The sequence below is a fragment of the Scyliorhinus canicula genome, chromosome 3 (assembly GCF_902713615.1).
Source record: "Scyliorhinus canicula chromosome 3, sScyCan1.1, whole genome shotgun sequence".
Taxonomy (NCBI): domain Eukaryota; kingdom Metazoa; phylum Chordata; class Chondrichthyes; order Carcharhiniformes; family Scyliorhinidae; genus Scyliorhinus; species Scyliorhinus canicula.
Genome location: NC_052148.1, coordinates 156,220,298 through 156,243,513, shown reverse-complemented (window position 1 = coordinate 156,243,513; position 23,216 = coordinate 156,220,298). Strand labels below are relative to the sequence as shown.

The 23,216-nt window shown below is 44.8% G+C and overlaps 1 protein-coding gene across 17 annotated transcripts in view; it reads right to left on the bottom strand.

The window, feature by feature from the left end:
- lcorl (ligand dependent nuclear receptor corepressor-like) overlaps positions 1–23,216 on the bottom strand; it is a 190,220-nt gene that overhangs the window by 146,064 nt on the left and 20,940 nt on the right. The window contains exon 1 of one of the 17 annotated variants that reach the window (XM_038791521.1): positions 1,520–1,565. The exons of the other annotated variants lie outside the window; for them this stretch is intronic. The gene's annotated coding sequence lies outside the window, so the exon portion shown is untranslated. Of the gene's footprint in view, positions 1–1,519; positions 1,566–23,216 lie in introns of those variants that run through there. 17 annotated transcript variants of the gene reach the window in all.

The following is a 23,216-nucleotide window of genomic DNA, read 5'->3' as shown; positions in this document are numbered from 1 at the left end:
TTAGACTCAGCATCCTGTGCCATAGAAGGGAGTCATAACACAGATATACTCTACACTCCGCATTTGGACATGTCTAAATCAGGACAGTAGTTGTCCTAGTTCATAAAAGAAGAAAGGCAAGAACCAGAAGTCTGTAACCATTGCGCCAGGAACTACCATGCTCAACAAAGCTTTAAAAGTCTTATGCAGTCAATGAAATCAGGTTTGTCCACAAACCATGACCCATGAATAAAATTAAATATATTTAACAAAACAAATATTTCATAATGAATTAACAATGAGAAAATGCTTGATCATTTATAACAAGGTTGGTACGGTGGTGCAATGGTTAGCACTACTGCCTTCCGGAGCCGAGGACCCAGGTTCAATCCTGCCCCCAGGTCACTGTCTGAGTGGAGTTTGCACATTCTCCCAGTGTATGCGTGGGTCTCACCCCCACAACCCAAAAGTGTGCAGGCTAGGTGGATTGGCCACGCTAAATTTCCTCTTAATTGGTGGGAAAGAATCGGGTACGCTAAATTTTTAGAACTCATTTGTATATTAATAGAACTATCAACTTCAAATGGTAAAAACAAAAAGAAATATTTACACTTGAAATGAACTGAAAATCGCTTGTCACAAATAGGCTATAGATGAAGTTACTGTGAAAGGCCCCTAGTCGCCACATTCCGGCGCCTGTTCGGGGAGGCCGGTACGGGAATTGAACCGTGCTGCTGGCCTGCTTTAAATGCCAACTCTTTAGCCCTGTGCTAAACCAGCCCCACTTTGGATGCAGAGGTAGTGTGCAGCTCTCACAGACAACATTGTATGCAATCAACATGCACCTCACTTCACTTGCCCTTGCTTCACACGAGCATCACTTCAGTCATACCGGTAGGGGGAAAAGAACAATATAGGCAGATGTGCAACCCTGCGCACGGACTACACTCTGAACCCAGATGGGCCGCACATGGCTCCTCGATCGCAGGTTGCCCACCAGAGTTTTAGATTGTTCCAGTAGTTTGAAAACTAATGCAAAATTTTAATAATTCATGGGGACCATTTGGTATTGTAATACCCCTAAAATATTGCTAAATAAATAGCAAGCTCCAAAAAAAAAGCAAATATAAATGGACAGGACCACAGTCACTGTTAAATACTATTAACAGCGTTTACCATACCTGGAGATGAGCAGAGCTGGAAAAGCTGCAGGACAGAACATCAACACTTTCATTATCTTATCTTAGTTAATGGATACACTCACAGTCTTACTCCTGTGCCTTCAGGGTTCACGATCTATTGCTAAATTCAAGATTTTAAATAGTACAATTACCTAATTTCCCCATCCACTCTCCTTGGTATCCCTGGAAAGAACTAAATCCTGTATTAATGCTTTAGTGACTTCTGCTTGAGACACTCGAGTAACCATATATGGCTAGGAACGTCAAAACAGATGGCACAACAGAAAACGACTCTCATCAAAGGTTGCAAATGACATCCCAGGTAACTGCGATAAAGTTATAACACAGGGTTAGCTTACCCTGACAAGACCCAGCTCTACCTCACCATCGGCTCTCTCACTTCCTCCAGGTGTTGCTAAATTGCTCATTTGACTTCCAGCGTGGATGAAAAATATCCTCCAATTCAATACTGGAAGATTGAAGATTTCTGATGATGCCACTAAAGGATAGCATGAAAAGCAGAAGGGAATCAACAACAGATCCTTGAGGGGGCACCAGGGATAACGATGTGAGAGCAGGAAAAGAAGCCATTGGAAGTGACACATTTAATCATTAGATGAATAGAATTAGATAAGCTTGGAACCAAGGGAGTGTAGTCAAAAGGGTGGCTAAAGCCTTGGTCGTAGATGTGAATTTTAAGGAGTGTCTTGAAAGGAGTATATGGAGGCAGTGAGGTCAGAAAGAAACTGCCAGACTACAAATTTTAATTGGCTAGAGTCAGATTGCAACGATGTGAAAAAGGGAAGCATGAGGTTAGAATCAGAGAAGTAAAGAGCGAGATAGGTCTGGAGGTTAGAGATACGGAGAGGTATTAAAGAGGACAGAATTTAATGAGGCATTTGGAACTGGGACCCCTTTGAATCCACAGCAATGATGACAACGGTATGAGCTTGCATGGCAGCAATTGGCCTTAACTGACAGCAGTCAAAAGTGTCAACTGTGGCACACTTAGCTGCAATGGAAGCTGAGACATCAGCCATCAGATACTGCAACATGTTTGATTCCACAAGTGTGTTGATGGAGCTTCCTGTAGTCCCATACTCCAAGCTCCATACAAAGTCCTGTGCCACGGTGGTGGACTCCATGCTCCTAAATAGGGTTTCTGGCATTTAACTCCACAACTCTTTTCCCACTGCCCTCTCATTGTGTGCCTGCAAGACCTATACCATAGGGTAGCTGAATGACATCTCTCTCCTTTCTCCATCTCCTCCACTCTCCAGTGCAGCATTGGAAAACCCTTGGTGAACACAACCTCCCATAGTTATACACTGCTTATTCCCAATGTTCAAAAATAATTTGCAGCATCATTTTTCATGATTTTGTGCCCCCTACTTATGCATGAAACAAAAAGAAAACAGTACGGCTATTGTAATGATTGCTGCATGCAGCCATCCATGAACAAACAGTATGATGTTGGTGTACATGCACAATACCTACACCCATTTTCAGAGGCTCATTTAGCCTCCAAAAATGGCATTGAAACCATAGAGTTTTCACACCAGGAATGGGAAAGTATAATTATATGGGAAATTGTGCAACATTGGGATTATTCCCACTGAAGCAGAGAGATGATTTAAAATAAATGTTTTTAAAATCATGATGGGTTTTGAAAGAGACAACAGGAAAAAGATTATTTTCTTCAGTTGGCATCAGAGAAGAGAAATCAACCATTTAAAACCGCCACAAAGAATAAGAGATTTAAGAAAAATCTATTGAACATGGAATTGGTAGCTGCAGGGAGGTGGACACGGCACAGACTATCTGCTTCTTTTAAGGACAAACTGAAGCAGAGAAAGATTTTTAAAATCAATTAATTATTGGAAGTTGAGTATTGCTGGCATTTCTGTCCTGCCTTACAAGTTAAGATTGCAATGGACCTTGTTTTTCATGATTCTCCCATGGTCACTTTTACAGATACTGATTGGGCTCCAAAGCAGATCTGCCTACAAAACAGCATGTCCTTGTTTAGACAGAAGGAAGACTCCTTCACATTCCTTTTGTTTTGAAATTGAGAAAATGGTTTACAATTTGGCAGCCATTTACCTCTGCTTTCTTCATATGGCAAAGTGAGTAATGCAGGTAGGACCTGAAGACACTAAAACCAAGAATTCAAAGATTCCCAAATCCCAACTACACTACCCAAATTTTGAGACACAAACTTTGTTCGTTATTTGTACATACAGATTGTTCATCTTATTGTCGGATCTGGCTTTGCATAAAGCAGCGGCAGCAAATGTCTACCTGATAGTTGGCTTTGAACTAAGTGACTAATGAGCTGAAAAATTTTGGAATACCCTGAGAAGTAAAAGGACTCATAGAAATACAAATATTTTCTTCCTGCCGACCATATGCAAATGCCTGGGGTATAAAATCAACGATGTAGCAAATCAATTAAATATTTATGTCTGGAATAACCCAATATTGTTAATTTCCAACATGATACCATACATACCCGACGAAAAAAAACACAAGTTTTATGAAAAGCAGCTTTTACAGCTACTGTTGAATAAATTGCTTCAATGATGTTCTGCCATAAAAGAAACAAATCTTTCACGTTGTGGAGATCTTCCTCACTACAAAATTGTTTTATGCTTAATTTCAAGCAGCGATATACCACTATGAAAGCCAAGAGTGACAAATCACTTAAACCAGAAAATAAACTGGAGGCATCATTCCAATCTAAATCTACTCCCTCTCATATTTGTTTTGCCTTGGTTTCTGATCATAACATACTTGAAGAACCTGTCTAATCATCGAGCTGTCAAAGCTCATTCTCATTTTGATTGCACTCGGAAATATAGGGCGAGAATGAACTTTATGAATGCAGGAAGAAATGCATCTCTACAGTTTTCTTTTTAGTTCCAGAGACTAAAACGATTCACCTCCTACTGTTAGGACCCAATTTTAAAATGTTCATTTGTACTAGCCACGATGATAAAGAATTCCCGAGATGACAAATTTCATACAAAAGATAGTCACGTTGCTCAACAAAATCACTCCCAATATAGTTTGCAGCTGGTGTGGAAACATGCTGTGTTGAAGATTTTTCTCCAGCCAGTTAACCGATGGGGGGGGGGGGGGGGGGGGGCGGAGGGGACACACAGCTTGCCAAGCTGGTTAGCGATGAAGATAAGTTAGGTATATTCTCAGTATTTACACTGAATTATAACTCTGAACAACTTGGTTATTGAAAAGAAAACCAGATGGAATGAAGTTATTTTTCCAATTTACTGAAAATCTAAAATGGTTCATGCTGGAACAGGGGTAAGTGGTTCTTTATGCATACAGAACAACTTCAATAATGAAAATAAAATCCCAAAGTGCTTCAAGGAAGAGCCAGGTAAGGCATTCGAGAAGTGAGTATAAGCGGTTTTTTGAAGGGGATGGGGAAAGAAAAAGCCGGAAACATTTAGCAGTAATTTTTCACATCTGTAGGCATAGCTGGGGTGATGAATTAGTGCACCAGGTCATATGAATAGAAGGATCTAGGACTAGTGAAAATTAAATAGGAAGGGTGGGGCAAGGCCACGAAAGGATTTAAACATTAAAATTTTACATTGAAGAGCCAGGAACCAGTGTAGTTCAGCAAGGACAGAAGTGACAGGTGAGCAGGACTTTGCACAAGTAAGATACAGGTCTTCGGATGAACTTTACACAGCATTTCAAAGAGATTTAGAATAGTTAAACTTGAAGATGGATGAGAGTTTCAGCTGGGCCAGACAATGACAGTGGGTGGCCTTTGAAATGGCAAACTTACACAATCATATGAAAACGTTCCATGTTCTGATGCCTTATACAACAGGAAACTAGACTCCCTTTTTCTAGGTGGTCTCTGGAGGAAGGGATAAAATCTTGATAAAACACCACGGCCAATTTATTGAACAACAGAGCACAGAGGGGTGGTATATGACCCATTTTAGATGTTTGCAGGTTATCCAATTAGTCCCACTCCTCTGAAACCTTTCCGTAGGCCTGAAATATTTCCTTTGCAAGAAAATCGTCAATGATTTTGAAAGATATCAGGAAAAGGTAATGTATTCCACATTTTAGCACAAGATGTACATTTTTTAAATCCTTGTATCCCGAGATGTTTTGCTAATCCCCATGAGCTGAATGGTATCTTTCTAGGCTGTACCAATTCTGTCACTCTTGTGCCCTCTGGTTAGGAATCCGCCTGTCAATTATTACAGAGGGACAGAAATCTAGACATTTTTTCCTTCAACCTCTCAAGATAAACTAGTCCAAGACACTATACTGATGATGAGGATTATTCAATACCTACCACAAACGCAATGCCACCTCCATGTAGCTATGACTGGTCCAGCTCTCTCGAATCAGCAATCAATGCCCTGGCTAACAACTTCCTCCATAAATTTACAATTCTGCATCTGAACAGCCTAACATCTAGTCCAGTGGTTCTCAGATCTGGGTGATGTAGAAATACCTAGTGGGGCCCCAAGCCTCCTCCCCTTCTCTGAAATTGCAGCCTACAGTGATAGAGGCCCAGGCAGTGTCCAGCCCCATTTCTCAGTTTCTCTTTTCAGACCATGGTCTTTTGTCAGCTGGCTGAAACCTCAAGTGGCCAGTAACTGTTGCATGTTATGATCTATGTCTTCTCAGAAGCACTCCACTTTCTTTATAAAAACACAGCCTTTCCTTATAAAACCCAGCCCCGACTATGAAGCCAATGGCAATGCCTCAGCTACTGAGCTGCAGCTTGGCTGGGCGCAACCCTGCCATGGTTACACTCATCATGCGCTTCTGCTGCTTTCAGGGCAAGGCCCTTGAGCTGGAACAGCTCAGATGTATTATTTGTATTATATATTGATCTATAATGTGCAAACTATAATAAGTACATATTGAACATTACCGTGCTGCTTTATTGCTGTTTGGGGTCACATTAATTTTCCAGTGTTAAAATGTAGTGATTTGTAAAGTGCTTACCTATTTGTTTCCTGGTAAAACTTATATACGTGAGCATTGGTTCACCTCAACCTAACTGAAAGAATGTCAGCATGCACATTGTGATCTGCTTCAAAGAAGGCAGCGAGATTGAGGAGGGCAAGAGCACTCGGCTCATTGTTACAACAGATATCATTTATCACTGATTACGGTAATTTTACTGCAGTAACAGAGGAAATCTTATTGTAGAGATTCAAACAATGATTTATGGGAAACATGAGCTTGGACGTGGAAGGCGAGAACACTTTCAAGGATGGGAGGAAAGGGAGTATAGAGAGGGCAACATTTTTCAAAGACTGAAGGTTGAGGATGCGTTTCTGAAGAGGGTAATGACAGGAATTTTGAAAGGAAGGGAGACCGTACTAAAGGAGGGAATCATTTTAATTCTAAAACTATTCAAGCATCAAACAAAATCCTTTACACTAGGCATTTTCAAATTAGGGGACACGACCCGCGGGTGGGTCACATGCAGGTGTCAGTAGGGTCGGGGAGCCGTCCATCGCAGCGTTCCCAAACACGGAAATTCACGCGCAACAGTCGGCTTTTAACAATGCCAGCTGCGAGCAACTTTGAACATGACAGCCGCAATCAGCTAAAAAATGTGGCTGCACTGCACATGCGTGCCTGCTCATGGTGCTTGTGTGTGGCCAGAGTGTGTTGGGACCTGAACCCGGGGTCAAAGTGCGATAGCGGCATGGTGGCGGCTGACTGCGTGGTGATGACCAACGATGAACAAGGCCATGACCTCGATCTGTTTTGCATCCCTAAACATTACTCAATGATCTGGGGAGAGTATATATTCCTCATGGTTTAATCATGGACAGAACTGAACGTTTGGAATGGGATATAATGAAAACCATGGGAAATCATCACATTGCGCCCTCTGTGTTCTAAAGGGTGGCTATAAGTTGTTTTTGCTGACCTTTTAGACTACATTAAAGCATCAAATAGAAACAGTGACCAGTCTGGTGACCAGTGACTGGTTTAGCTCACTGAGCTAAATCGCTGGCTTTTAAAGCAGACCAAGGCATGCCAGCAGCACGGTTCGATTCCCGTACCAGCCTCCCCGGACAGGCGCCGGAATGTGGCGACTAGGGGCTTTTCACAGTAACTTCATTGAAGCCTACTCGTGACAATAAGCGATTTTCATTTCATTTCAATCCCAATGACAGTGGACGTCATCCGCTTGAAGATTTACTGTAATGATCAGTCGACAGGGGAGCTACGAAGAGTTTACGAACTGAGGTATGAAATCCACATTTTCCTCCTCGAGAAATTGTCCTCACTGGCCAATTTGTTTGCTGATGAAACTTGGATGCTAACTATGTCTTATCTCTCCTCCTGTGAACCTGATTGGAGTGAGATTGCGAGCACCAAGCAGGCTCATCTCTCACATTAAAGGCAAGAGAAAATGGTGGGCCGTGAAGGTCAGCCGGTTGGCAAAAATGGGTCCCCAGAAAAAAAAGTTTGATAAACATTACTTTACACCTCCTTTGAGTGAGTGGGCAACAAGATTGCACATGGGAGTATAATTTGATTTGATTTACTGTCACATGTACCAAAGTAGAGTGAAAAGTATTTTTCTGCTGCCGAGGGAACATACAGTAGATAAAAACAATAATCAACAGAGTACATTAACAGTGATTGGTTACAGTGTGGAACAAGGGGCCAAACAAAGCAAATACGTGAGCAAAAGCAGCTTAGGGCATCGTGAATAGTGTTCTTACAGGGAACAGATCAGTCCGAGGGGGAGTCGTTGAGGAGTCTTGTAGCTGTGGGGAAGAAGCTGTTCCGATGTCTGGATGTGCGGGTCTTCAGACTTCTGCCTGATGAAAGGGTCTGAAGGAAGGTAATGCCTGGGTGGGAGGTTTCTGATAATGCTATCTTCTTTCCTGAGGCAGCAGGAGGTGTTTACAGAATCAATGTGGGGTGGCAAGCTAGTGTGACGCGTTGGGCTGAGTTCACCACACTCTGTCCCACACTCTACACTACTGCAGGAAAGTCTGAAGTTATTCAGTTAGGTCATAGGAATAGAAAAGCATAATGTTTTTTTAAACAGGTGTATTTTCTTTTCTATACTAACTGATCTGTTTGAGCTGCACATTGAAAACACTTTTCACTGTTCCTCGGTACACATGACAATGAACAAATCCAAATCTGTAAGTGTTGATGTTCAGAGACTTGTGTGTGCTTCTATAAGGAACGCAGAAAGTTAGCATGTAGGTGCAGCAAGCAATTAGGAAAACAAATGTCTCGTTCGTCTTTATTGCAAAAGAATTGGAGTACAAGAATTAAGATGTTTTGCTACAGTTGCACAAAGCATTGGTGAGACCACATCTGTAATACTGCATGCAGTTTTGGTCTCCACATTTAAGAAAGGATGTACCTGCATTGGAGGTGATACAGTGAAGGTTTACCAGGTTGGTCCCTGGGATGAAGGGGGTGTCCTACGATAAGGGGCTAAGTAAACTGGGTTTGTATTCTCTGGAGTTTAGAAGAATGAGGGGCATTCTCATTGAAATCTACAGAACTCTGGGTGGCTTGATGGGTAGATGCTCATTGTTTCCACCAGTTGGTGAGACTAGAGGCACTAGGGGCACAGTCTCAGGATAAGGAGCCAATCATTTAGGACTGAGATGAGGAGAAATTACTTTACACAAAGGGTTGTGACTTTTTGGAATTGTCTATCCAAAGAGTTGTGGATGCTCAATTGTTAAATCAGTTAAGGCTGGGATAGACAGATTTCTGGTCTCTCTGAAAATAAAGGGATATGGGGAGCAGACAGGAAAATGCAGTTCAAGTCCTAGAACAGCCATGATCGTATTGAATGACAGAGTAGGGTTGATGGGCCATATGGTCTACTCCTGCTCTTATTTCTGATGTTATCTTTTCCAGGTTTGCAATGCTATGAAGCCAACACACTACAAAGCAATGCCCTCATCCTAATATGCAGAGTAAAGCAAATTAACTAATCCATAGTATCTACTTCTGCCATGATGTGCTACAAAACCCAAGTAAAAATTGCTGCCAAATAAAATAGGTAAACTACTTTTTCCAAGTACTTCTTTTGTATTATAAATAGACTCCTCCAAATAGTCCTTTCCATCAATCCCTTCTTAACAAAGGGTTTACAAATATTACTCTATCAGCACCTCTGGCTATTTTCCATTATTGTAGCTGTATTTTATTTCGCGAAATGCAGGTTATAAAATCAATTGAGAAAATATGGTAAAGAACCAAGGGCTACACTGCAGGGCATCATGGCTCTAAAGGGTAGGGGAACAAAGGCCTGGATAAATCAGGTGGTTGCGGTCAGGTTGACATATTGTTCAGCTCAATCCTAAAAACTGTCTTTTTTACAAACTTGAAGTTGGTTCTTTTTCCATTCTGATTAACACTTAAAAGGAGATGGAAAGGCAGCATGGTGGCGCAGTGGTTAGCTTCACTGCAGAGGAGGACCTGGGTTTAATCCCGGCCCTGGGTTACTGTCCGTGTGGAGTTTGCACATTCTCCCAGTGTCTGCATGGGACTCGCTCCTACAAACCAAAGATGTGCAGGGTGGGGTGTACTGGCCACACTAAATTGCCCGTTAATTGGAAAGAAAATAATTGGCTACTCTAAATTTATTTTTTTAAAAGATGAAAAGACAATTTAAGTGCTGTAACTGTCAGGATTAGAGAGACTACAAGCTGCAAAGTTGATTCGGCTGGGTAGCTCCTTTTTGGCTGGTACATGCATGATGAGCTAGGTGTCCTCGCTGTGTGGCTTCAAATTTCTTTTGTTTCTATGCATGCCAGATCAGCAGAGACAAGATGGTTGGGGGCAAAATAGAAAGAGGCACCAGGGACTAGCTATACACTTCGACCCCAAAGTTATAGATAGAGAGATAGAGAGAGAGACAGAGAGACAGAGAGAGAGAGAGAGACAGAGAGAGACAGAGAGAGAGAATCAGCTTGACCCCTAAGTGATAGAGAAAGAATCAGAGCTGTGATTTTCAATACAATAACAACATGCTTGGGAACTACTACATCATGCACAGCTGAGAGAGGCTTACACCTGGGACAAGAAAGCTTCAGTCCTCCAAAGTAAAATTGCAGTGCTAACCACAATCACCCAATGTCCAACTGGATCCTACATTGAGGCTTTCCAAATGGGAGGAAGGTCAGCTCAGAGAGTCTAATTACTAAGGTGGGCTGAAATGCAGAGACATTTGGCAGGACAAAGACTGAGAGAGAGAAGAGATACTGCTGACGTGGAGTATATCAAAATAGAACAGTAAAATATTTGTTTGCACATCATTGCAGTCAGTGCATTTACTCATCAAGGATATCAACCATGCCATTAGTAGATTCTGCTTTTCAGCTTGCTAATTGAATGGAGACATCAACTTTAAGACTCATTTCTGAAGCATTTGCCAAATAAATCCAAACACTTGCCAATGCTCAGGGCTTTTGGATTTTTCTCCCCTTCCAAATCCCAGCAATATAATGTATTCTCAGCAGTGCTAATCATCATGGAAGTAGCTCACACGCACCATCTGCTAGCTGATTAAATAATTACTACACATTTTCAGACTCAGCAAAATTCTGAACTTCAGTAGCAAGTCTTGGCACTGATGGTTGGAAAATATCATTGCACTTTTTCAGAATTGTTTTACTGCTATCAAGTATAAGAGACACTGTTAAGCACCATGCCTGTCTTTGTTTCGTCTGTAAAAGGTACCAACTTTACTGGTGTACGTTATGTCCACAGATGCTAGTAGCCTCAAAATACCATGCCAAACTAGACAATGTTCACACAAGGACCAAGCTAGGGATGTAACTATTGGATCATTAACAATGCCACAATCAAAACAGCTTTTATTTAGTGAATTTAGTATATCAAATGTCCCAATCAAATGTAATTCACATGTTAAACAAGGGCTCTGGAACATAATCGAAACAGACCAGTCACACTAAAGTTTAAGAATTTAAAACTCTCCAGGAAGAGAGTATGCAAGAGCGTGAACCACTGAACACCTCACTCCCCATCATCATCCACTAACCTCTCACTTATAAAAGCTCAAGAGCATTTTCCCAATGCCGGCTACACAATTTGCCCACATTCCTTCAGCACTGCATATTAACTACCAACCTGAAACATCTTCCCTTTCAAAAGATAAGCATAAACATCAATCATATTACTCAAATGCAAAAATCCAATACCCAAACATAAAAAATCACCTTAAATGAACAGCACTAATATATTAATGGCACAAAAATGTATTCTGTAAAAGGAGAGATGAAAATTTTCCTGTTTGGTAAGAAAATCTTAAGATTTAAAAAATGGACTCTTACATAAGAACATAAGAACTAGGAGCAGGAGTAGGCCATCTGGCCCCTCGAGCCTGCTCCGCCATTCAATTAGATCATGGCTGATCTTTTGTGGACTCAGCTCCACTTTCCGGCCCGAACACCATAACCCTTAATCCCTTTATTCTTCAAAAAACTATCTATCTTTACCTTAAAAACATATAATGAAGGAGCCTCAACTGCTTCACTGGGCAAGGAATTCCAGATTCACAACCCTTTGGGTGAAGAAGTTCCTCCTAAATTCAGTCCTAAATCTACTTCCCCTTATTTTGAGGCTATGCCCCCTAGTTCTGCTGTCACCCGCCAGTGGAAACAACCTGCCCGCATCTATCCTATCTATTCCCTTCATAATTTTAAATGTTTCTATAAGATCCCCCCTCATCCTTCTAAATTCCAACGAGTACAGTCCCAGTCCACTCAACCTCTCCTCATAATCCAACCCCTTCAGCTCTGGGATTAACCTAGTGAATCTCCTCTGCACACCCTCCAGCGCCAGTACGTCCTTTCTCAAGTAAGGAGACCAAAACTGAACACAATACTCCAGGTGTGGCCGCACTAACACCTTATACAATTGCAACATAACCTCCCTAGTCTTAAACTCCATCCCTCTAGCAATGAAGGACAAAAGTCCATTTGCCTTCTTAATCACCTGTTGCACTTGTAAACCAACCTTCTGTGACTCATGCACTAGCACACCCAAGTCTCTCTGAACAGCGGCATGCTTTAATATTTTATCGTTTAAATAATAATCCCGTTTGCTGTTATTCCTACCAAAATGGATAACCTCACATTTGTCAACATTGTATTCCATCTGCCAGACCCGAGCCCATTCACTTAACCTATCCAAATCCCTCTGCAGACTTCCAGTATCCTCTGCACTTTTCGCTTTACCACTCATCTTAGTGTCATCTGCAAACTTGGACACATTGCCCTTGGTCCCCAACTCCAAATCAACTATGTAAATTGTGAACAATTGTGGGCCCAACACGGATCCCTGAGGGACACCACTAGCTACTGGTTTCCAACCAGAGAAACACCCATTTATCCCAACTCTTTGCTTTCTATTAATTAACCAATCCTCTATCCATGCTACTACTTTACCCTTAATGCCATGCATCTTTATCTTATGCAGCAACATTGTGTGTGGCACCTTGTCAAAGGCTTTCTGGAAATCCAGATATACCACATCCATCGGCTCCCCGTTATCTACTGCACTGGTAATGTCCTCAAAACATTCCACTAAATTAGTTAGGCATGACCTGCCCTTTACGAACCCATGCTGCGTCTGCCCAATGGGACAATTTCTATCCAGATGCCTCGCAATTTCTTCCTTGATGATAGATTCCAGCATCTTCCCTACTACCGAAGTTAAGCTCACTGGCCTATAATTTCCTGCTTTCTGCCTACCTCCTTTTTTAAACAGTGGTGTCACGTTTGCTAATTTCCAATCCACCGGGACCACCCCAGAGTCTAGTGAATTTCGGTAAATTATCACTAGTGCATCTGCAATTTCCCTAGCCATCTCTTTTAGCACTCTGGGATGCATTCCATCAGGGCCAGGAGACTTGTCTACCTTTAGCCCCATTAGCTTGCCCATCACTCCCTCCTTAGTGATAACAATCCTCTCAAGGTCCTCACCTGTCATAGCCTCATTTCTATCAGTCGCTGGCATGTTATTTGTGTCTTCCACTGTGAAGACCGACACAAAAAAACCTGTTCAGTTCCTCAGCCATTTCCTCATCTCCCATTATTAAAACTCCCTTCTCATCCTCTAAAGGACCAATATTTACCTTAGCCACTCTTTTTTGTCTTATATATTTGTAAAAACTTTTACTGTCTGTTGTTATATTCTGAGCAAGTTTACTCTCATACTCTATCTTACTCTTCTTTATAGCTTTTTTAGTAGCTTTCTGTTGCCCCCTAAAGATTTCCCAGTCCTGTAATCTCCCAGCAATCTTTGCCACTTTATATGCTTTTCCCTTCAATTTGATACTCTCCCTTATTTCCTTAGATATCCACGGTCGATTTTCCCTCTTTCTTCCGTCCTTCCTTTTTGTTGGTATAAACCTTTGCTGAGCACTGTGAAAAATCGCTTGGAAGGTTCTCCACTGTTCCTCAACTGTTCCACCATAAAGTCTTAGCTCCCAGTCTACCTTAGCTAGTTCTTCTCTCATCGCCTTGTAATCTCCTTTGTTTAAACACAAAACACTAGTATTTGATTTTACTTTCTCACCCATCTGTATTTTAAATTCCACCATATTGTGATCGCTCCTTCCGAGAGGATCCCTAACTATGAGATCATGAATCAATCCTGTCTCATTACACAGGACAAGATCTAGGACCGCTTGTTCCCTCGTAGGTTCCATTACATACTGTTCTAGGAAACTATCGCGGATACATTCTATAAACTCCTCCTCAAGGTTGCCTTGACCGACCTGGTTAAACCAATCGACATGTAGATTAAAATCCCCCATGATAACTGCTGGACCATTTCTACATGCATCAGTTATTTCTTTGTTTATTGCCTGCCCCACCATATCGTTACTATTTGGTGGCCGATAGACTACTCCTATCAGTGACTTTTTCGCCTTACTATTCCTGATTTCCACCCAAATGGATTCAACCTTATCCTCCATAGCACCGATGTCATCCCTTACTATTGCCCGGATGTCATCTTTAAATAACAGAGCAACACCACCTCCCTTACCATCCACTCTGTCCTTCCGAATAGTTTGATACCCTCGGATATTTAACTCCCAGTCGTGACCATCCTTTAACCATGTTTCAGTAATGGCCACTAAATCATAGTCATTTACGATGATTTGAGCCATCAACTCATTTACTTTATTCCGAATACTACGAGCATTCAGGTAAAGTACACTTGTGTTGGTTTTTTTACCTCGGTTTTGAATCTTAACATCTCCAGTTTTATTCCTTTTGTTATTACTGGGCCTATTCACTGAGCTCCCCTCAGTCACTGTACCTTGTACTGTCGCCCTTTTAGATTTTTGACTATGTCTTCTCTGCCTTGCACTTTTCCCCTTACTTCCTTTTGCTTCTGTCCCTGTTTTACTACCTTCCAACATCCTGCATCGGTTCCCATCCCCCTGCCACATTAGTTTAAACCCTCCCCAACAGCTCTAGAAAACACCCCCCCAGGACATCGGTTCCAGTCCTGCCCAGGTGCAGACCGTCCGGTTTGTACTGGTCCCACCTCCCCCAGAACCGGTCCCAATGCCCCAGGAATTTGAATCCCTCCCTCTTGCACCATCTCTCGAGCCACGCATTCATCCTATCTATCCTGACATTCCTACTCTGACTAGCTCGTGGCACTGGTAGCAATCCTGAGATTACTACCTTTGAGGTCCTACTTTTTAGTTTAACTCCTAACTCCCTGAATTCCGCTTGTAGGACCTCATCCCGTTTTTTACCTATATCGTTGGTGCCTATGTTCACCACGACAGCTGGCTGTTCACCCTCCCCCCCCCCAGAATGTCCTGCAGCCGCTCTGAGACATCCTTGACCCTTGCACCAGGGAGGCAACATACCATCCTGGAGTCTCGATTGCGTCCACAGAACCGCCTGTCTATTCCCCTTACGATCGAGTCCCCTATCACTATAGCCCTGCCATTTTTCTTCCTGCCCTGCTGTGCAGCAGAGCCAGCCACGGTGCCATGAACCTGGCTGCTGCTGCCTTCCCCTGGTGAGCCATCTCCCTCAACAGTATCCAAAGCGGTATATCTGTTTTGCAGGGAGATGACCGCAGGGGACACCTGCACTGCCTTCCTACTCTTGCTCTTTCTTTTAGTCACCCATTTTCTATCTCCCTCAGTAACCTTCACCTGCGGTGTGACCAACTCGCTAAACGTGCTATCCACGACCTCCTCAGCATTGCGGATGCTCCAAAGTGAGTCCATCCGCAGCTCCAGAGCCGTCAAGCGGTCTAACAAGAGCTGCAACTGAACACACTTCTTGCACGTGAAGGAGCCAGGGACAGTGGACGTGTCCCTAAGCTCCCACATCGCACACGAGGAGCATGACACAGGTCTGGGATCTCCTGCCATGTCTTAAACCCTTGGTAAACTTAAACAACTAGAATTTCAAAATAAAAATAAATAAATTAGACAATGAAAAGAAAAAGAGAGACTACTTACCAGTCACTTACCAGGGTTAAAAAGCACCTCCTCACACTCTGAACCGAATTACCTCACTGCACCAAATTACCAAGTTTCAATCCCCACTCTGGATGAGTCTCACTCCGGATGTGTCTCCTAGCAATTTCAGGAATCCAATTACATTACAGCTACTGTAATTCACTTATATTAAAAGGCTGGGCCAGGCGAAGAGAATGAATTGGCAGGAAGTATTGCATTTCAGCTTCAGAACCAGATGTCATAAGACTGAAGAGTTAACCTACACTGAAAAGGTCTATTGCTAGCTGAATGACTCAGTGCCAAGATTTTGCCGTCTCTCAAGAAGCCAATATGAAGTGTGGTTCCAGCAAGTGCTCAGTCCTCCAGGTGTGGTCTGATGCATAGTTCAGCATCAGGCACCCAATATACACAGCATCTGCAATCTGTAGAGGATGCTCAGCCATGAACTTGCCTATAACCCACCATAATACCATAACACAGAAACAAAGGTAATTTTAAAAATAAATTCAAGACAGCACGTTTTGTTCTCCTTTCAGCATCCAAAAATTAAAACAAAAAGGTTTATATCTTGGCTTCTTTCAAAACAAAATCTAAAATTTGAAGCAATTGTGCAAACTCAACTTCATTAAATTAAATGAAAAGTGGTAACGGCGAAGTAGCAGTAAATGCTACTGATATGGACTCCAGAAGGTATTTGATAAAGCACTCAGAAGAGACTGTTATAGACAGGAGGCAATTTAATTTAAAACATCCCTGATTTCTCCCCTCACCAGCTGTCTGTAAACAGAAAGGTGTTTTTGTTATATTTGGACTTCTCCCTTTGTAAGTGGTAGTGTATTTCCCCAAAACCTCAAGTGATCCGATCCTCTATTAACCCCACAACTCGAGATAGGGCAAAATCAGAGCGCTAGTTTATTTTACACACACACAAACCTCAGGGAGAGGGTTCACAAAGCACCCCCGCCCCTTTTGTCATTCAAACAATAAAAAGGGTGAGTGAAAGAAAGTATAAGGCAAAGACCAAATAAGAATAATTGTTTCACGCAAGTCTAAAATCAAAAGTCTAATGGTGTATTCCTTCAGAGAGGTTAGCTGGTTGAAGCTGATGGGGTAATCCACTTTTCCGGCCGTGCTGACTTCCACGTTGGGAGAAGCATGAAGAGGTAAATTAGTCTTTTAATAGACACTGGTACAAAAGTTCAGACATTCCAGTAAAAAGTGTAAATGAGGGCCAGGCCCCATAAACCTGGACAGAGCTCCAGTTCTACTACTGTTTTGTTGATGGAAGATGAGAGACAGCCTCCTTCATATGGCAACATAACACAGCAGCACAGTGGACAGCACTGTTGCTTCACAGCTCCAGGGTCCCAGGTTAGATTCTCGGCTTGGGTCACTGTCTATGTGGAGTCTGCACCTTCTCCCTGTGTCTACGTGGGCTTCCTCCGGGTGCTCCGGTTTCCTCGCACAAGTCACAAAAGACGTGCTGTCAGGTGAATTGGATATTCTGAATTCTCCCTCAGTGTACCCGAACAGGCGCCGGAATGTGGCGACTAGGGGCTTTTCACAGTAACTTCATTGCACTGTTATGTATGCCTACTTGTAACAATAAAGATTATTATTATAACAGGTTCAAGCAGCTTGGATGCGTGAGCGGGTCATGTAACGTATCTCCCACTTCATCCCCTTGGTTCGTAGAAAGGATATATATGCCTGGTCTGGATTCTGGAGATGCTTAATGTGTCATTCATCAAAAAGTTTCTCAGAGATTTCAGGGTCCTTTGTCCTTGCAGACTGATCATGCCCATTGGCCAGGGCTTTGCCTCAGAAATGTAAAGGAGCCGTTGTGCATTTCTTTGGAATTTGATTTCTGCAGTTACGGGCCCATTTTAGCATCTTTAGAGATAATGATTTTGCTACGGTTTTCCAAAGTCTGAGTCAGAGCCAATCATGGCTTCAGTCACTCAACCAGTTTCACCAATGCAACAGAAGATGATGCTTTTCAAATTTTTATTTGTAAAGTAACTTTCCCAGATTAAAATGTCAAAAATAATTTTCTCTTTTGTCGAATACAGAAGTCAGAGTAACAGATGACTGAAATTTGTGTCTTGTTTTCTGGCAGCTGCTGTCAGCCACTTAACCAGTGATGGGTTCAAGATTTGGTGAAATTGAATCAACTCATTTAAAGACCCAAATATAAACAGGTCTGAGGACCAGGTCAGTACTAATGTTAAATATTAAGTAATGGAAGCTGACGGGCAGTTATGCAGCAGTAAGCCACACATGTGGGAGCTCCCGTTTTAAAGAGATTTTTCGGCTCTTTTGAGAGCCCAAAACGGAAATTTTTCGACGTCTCCCGGTGGGGGAAGGTGTGCTGAACGACTTTCCCTGCAGTCCATGACTCGAACTCGGAGTGGAAAGGTGGAAAAAACAGCAGCAGCTCCTCAGAAAAAACGGGGGAAGGGGTCCAAGATGGCCACTGACAAAGCTCCAGAGGGGTGGAGACTCTGGGCCCAGAAACAACAAACTGATCTCCTGCGCTGCTTTAAAGAATTCAAGGATGAAGTACTGAGCTCTCTGCAGGAAACAAACAGAAGGCTGTCAGAGATTCAGTCCACCCAGGGTGCTGCCATCAAGAAGTTGCAGACGCAGGCCATTGAACGAGAGGAGGAGGCCGTGGTCCTCGTGAGTAAGGTGGAGGGGCACGAAGCACTCCACAAGAAGTGGCAGGAACGCTTTGAGGAGCTGGATCACCGCATGAGGCGGAAAAACCTGCGGATCTTGGGCCTTGCAAAGGGGCTGGAGGGATCGGACCTGACAGCCTATGTGGCTGTAATGCTGAATTCGCTAGTGGGGGCCGGATCTCTCCATCTGCCCTTGGAGCTGGAGGGAGCGCACAGGGTGCTGGCCAGGAGGCCCAAGGAAGATGAACCCCCGCGTGCGGTGCTGGTGAGGTTCCACCGGTTCAGTGATCGGGAGTGCGTGCTGCGCTGGGCCAAGAAGGTGAAGAGCAGCAATTGGGAGAATGGGGTAGTGCGGATCTACCAGGACTGGAGTGCGGAGGTGGCTAAGCGGCGGTCCGGATTTAATCGGACGAAAGACGTGCTTTATAGAAAAAAGATAAAGTTCGGAATGTTGCCGCCCGCGCGCCTGTGGGTAACTTATTCGGACCGGCATTATTATTTTGATTCCCCGGAGGAGGCGTGGGCCTTCGTGCGGACGGAGAAACTGGACTTGAACTAGGGGTTGGGGGTTGCGAGGTCGGCTGTAAGATATTAGTGCTGGATTCTGCTGTTGCTGTGTTCTCTTTTTCTTCTGTTGTTTTCTTCTTGTTTTAGTACTTTTGCAATTTTGATATGGTTATTTACGGAGGGGTTGTTCTGCTATGTTTTTGTTTTTGTGCTGTGGGACATTGTCTGGGCTGTGTATCTTGAGGGGAGGGTCGGGGGGGTATGTTGTATTCTATGCCGGAGTGGGGGTATGGAGTGGGGCTGATATTTGGGAGCTGCGTCAGAAGGGTGTGGTGGGGCAGTGCAAAAGGGGGTAGGCTTTCCTCTGGTTTCCCGTGCTGCGGGGCTGGGGGGTGGAGATGGTGACGGGGGAGGCGGGGCCTTAACTGGTTCTTCCCCGCGCTGGAGCGGTGCCAGGAGGGGGGATAGATTGGGGGATGATCCCACTTCGGGAGGGGTCGGGCTATTGGCGGGAGTTTCCGGGGTCAGCAGAAGTTAGCTGACCCACGGAAGTACAATGGAGGACGGTTCACGGCTGGGAGGGTTCCTAGCCTGGGGGGGAAGGGAGGGGGGGAAAGGGGAATACCGGGTTGCTGCTGGTAGGGTCAAGAAGGAGCTGGTGGGGGCTGGGGGGACAGAGGTGAGGGGTTGTCGCTATGGGGACGGGGTCGAACAGGGGGTGCTGGCCTGGGGCGGGCAGTCAACGGGCTATGGCTAGCCGACGGGGGAGGGGGGCGGGACGCCCTCTGATCCGGTTGGTCACCTGGAATGTGAGAGGGTTGAATGGGCCGGTGAAGCGGTCGAGGGTACTGGCTCACCTGAAGGGGCTAAAGGCGGATGTGGCAATGCTTCAGGAGACCCACCTGAGGGTGGCGGACCAGGTGCGCCTGAGGAAGGGATGGGTGGGGCAGGTTTTCCACTCAGGGTTGGATGTGAGGAACCGGGGAGTGGCGATTCTGGTGGGGAAAAATGTGTTGTTTGAGGCATCGGAGGTGGTGGCGGATAAGGGGGGTAGGTATGTGATGGTTAGGGGCAGGCTACAAGGAGAGAAGGTGGTACTGGCTAGTGTGTATGCCCCAAATTGGGACGATGCGGGCATTATGAGGCATATGTTGGGACGGATCCCGGATCTGGAGGCGGGAGGTCTGATCATAGGGGGGGGACTTTAATACGGTGTTGGATCCTTCACTGGATCGGTCCAGCTCTAGGACGGGTAGGAGGCCGGCGGCGGCCAAGGTACTGAGAGGGTTTATGGACCAGATGGGTGGGGTGGATCCATGGAGGTTTGTAAGGCCGAGGGCACGCGAGTACTCTTTCTTCTCCCACGTACATAGGGTCTACTCTCGGATAGATTTCTTCGTGGTGAGTAGGGGACTGATTCCGAGAGTGGAGGAGGCCGAGTATTCGGCCATTGCAATCTCCGACCACGCTCCGCATTGGATAGAGTTGGAGATGGGAGAGGTGCGAGACCAACGTCCGTTGTGGCGGTTGGATGCGGGGTTGTTGGCGGAGGAGGAGGTGTGTAGGAGGGTCCGGGCAAGTATTTGCACTGGCAATCGAGCCGCTGGCGATGGCATTGAGAGATTCAGAGAGGTGGAGAGGCTTGGTGCGAGGTGGAGAGGAACATAGGGTGTCGTTGTATGCCGACGACCTGTTACTGTATGTGGCGGACCCGGTGGGAGGGATGCCGGGAGTGATGGAGTTACTAGCCGAGTTTGGGACCTTCTCAGGTTATAAATTAAACTTAGGCAAGAGCGAGGTGTTTGTGGTGCACCCTGGAGACCAGGAGGAAGGAATTGGTAGGCTCCCGCTTAGGAGGGCAGGGGAGAGCTTTAGGTACCTGGGGGTGCAAGTGGCCAGGGACTGGGGGACTCTCCACAAGCATAACTTTACCAGACTGGTAGATCAGATGGAGGAGGAGTTCCGGAGGTGGGACATGCTGCCATTGTCGTTGGCGGGGAGGGTGCAGTCCGTCAAAATGACAGTACTTCCGAGGTTCTTGTTTCTTTTTCAGTGCCTGCCCATATTTATCCACAGGGCCTTCTTTAGGAGAGTGACCGGCAGTATTCTGAGCTTTGTGTGGGTACATGGGACTCCGAGAGTGAGGAGGGTGTTCCTGGAGCGAGGAAGGGATAGAGGCGGGCTGGCGCTGCCCAACCTTCTGGGGTACTATTGGGCAGCCAATGTGTCAATGGTGCGTAAATGGGTGATGGAGGGGGGAGGGGCGGCGTGGAAAAGAATGGAGATGGCGCCATGTAGAGGTACGAGCCTGGGTGCCATGGTAACGGCACCGTTGCCGCTCTCCCCCAAGAGGGTTACCACGAGCCCGGTGGTGGCGGCGACCCTAAGAATCTGGGGACAGTGGAGACGGCATCGGGGGGGGAAACAGGGGGCTCGATGGAGGCTCCACTGGGTGGCAACCATCGGTTCATCCCGGGGAACACGGATGGGGGATTCAGGGGATGGCAAAGGGCGGGCATCAGCAAATTGAGGGACCTGTTTATTGGCGGGAGGTTTGCGGGCCTAGGGGAACTGGAAGATAAATTTGGCCTTCCCCAGGGGAACATGTTCAGATACCTGCAGGTAAAGGCGTTTGCTAGGCGACAGGTAGAGGGATTCCTTTTGCTGCCCTCGCAGGGGACGATGGACAGAGTGCTTTCGGGGGTGTGAGTAGGAGAGGGGAAGGTGTCTGACATCTATAAGGTAATGCAGGAGGTGGAGGAGTCGTCAGTGGAGGAGCTGAAGGCTAAATGGGAGGAGGAACTCGGGGAGCAGATAGAGGACGGGACTTGGGCGGAGGCCTTGGAGAGAGTCAACTCTTCCTCCTCATGTGCGAGGCTTAGTCTCATCCAATTTAAGGTGCTGCACCGGGCCCACATGTCCGGGACTAGGATGAGTAGGTTCTTCGGGGGTGAGGACAGGTGCACCAGATGATCGGGGAGTCCTGCGAACCACGCCCATATGTTCTGGGCATGCCCAGCACTGGAAGAATTCTGGAAGGGGGTGGCGGGGACGGTGTCGAGGGTGGTTGGATCCAGGGTCAAGCCAGGGTGGGGACTCGCGATTTTTGGGGTTGGGGTGGAGCCGGGAGTGCAGGAGGCGAAAGAGGCCGGGGTCCTGGCCTTTGCGTCCCTAGTAACCCGTCGAAGGATTCTGCTACAGTGGAAGGATGCGAGGCCCCCAAGCGTGGAGACCTGGATCAGTGACATGGCGGGATTTATAAAATTGGAAAAGGTCAAATTTGCCCTGAGAGGATCAACACAAGGGTTCTATAAACGGTGGCAGCCTTTTCTGGACTTCCTGGCTCAGAGATAGGTAACTGGGTCAATAGCAGCAGCAACCCGGGGGGGGGGGGGGGGGGGGGGGGGGGGTGCATTATTGTAGTGTTTATTCTGTAACTTTATAGTGTGTTAATTTGCGTTGTTGTTAAAATGCTGGGTTGTTCATGGGGATGGGGCGAATGTATATGATTGTTAATATTATTGTTATTTTCGGTATTTTACTAAGGTGCGTTATTGTTGTATAAAATCAAAATTTCTCAATAAAAATTATTTTTAAAAAAAATTAAGTAATGGCAAGCACTGTTACTTGAACATTGAGCAATGCTGTGATATCCATTGTGTTAACGAGTCAGCGGCCTTTAGCAGCACCTCACATAGTATCTATACATATTAGCACCGTAACTCCCATGCCAACCCACAAGATGCAAGGAATGGCTGTGGATGCGCATTTAGAATTCTTAATCCAAGGTTCATTGGTCAGTGATGACTTTATTTCATTTTTAAAAATTTGTTTTATTCAGAATACAATTTTGGCTTGGCATAGGAATTTACATTTGTCTAAAAATAACAACATTTCTAAGTGAAGCCACATTGAAACAAAAAATTACAAAAAGGAACAGTTCACACCAGACACTATTAGGAATAAAAGGAAAGTAGGGAGATGGGGTAATTCCAATAATTTTTAGGCATTGGTTTAAAAGTCTCTGTTTATGCAAAATTATCACCGATGGAAATCACAGAACTGCTGTTCATATGAATACACATTTTTTGCTGTTTTGATTAACAGCAAGATAAATTTCTAATCACTTATCTTTTTCAAAATTTGCTCACCTGCCCCATGTGAAAATTGTAAAATTGCCCCATTGTAAATCTACACCAGAGATGTCCAATCTTTTTGTGTGACAGGCCACATTTCAAAGAGGAATTAAGTGAGTGCGCAATCCTGTGGTAAATAGATTAAAATGTCATGGGCAGATACAAGTAAAAATTGAAATGGTTCATGGAATGTCGGCCTTTATGG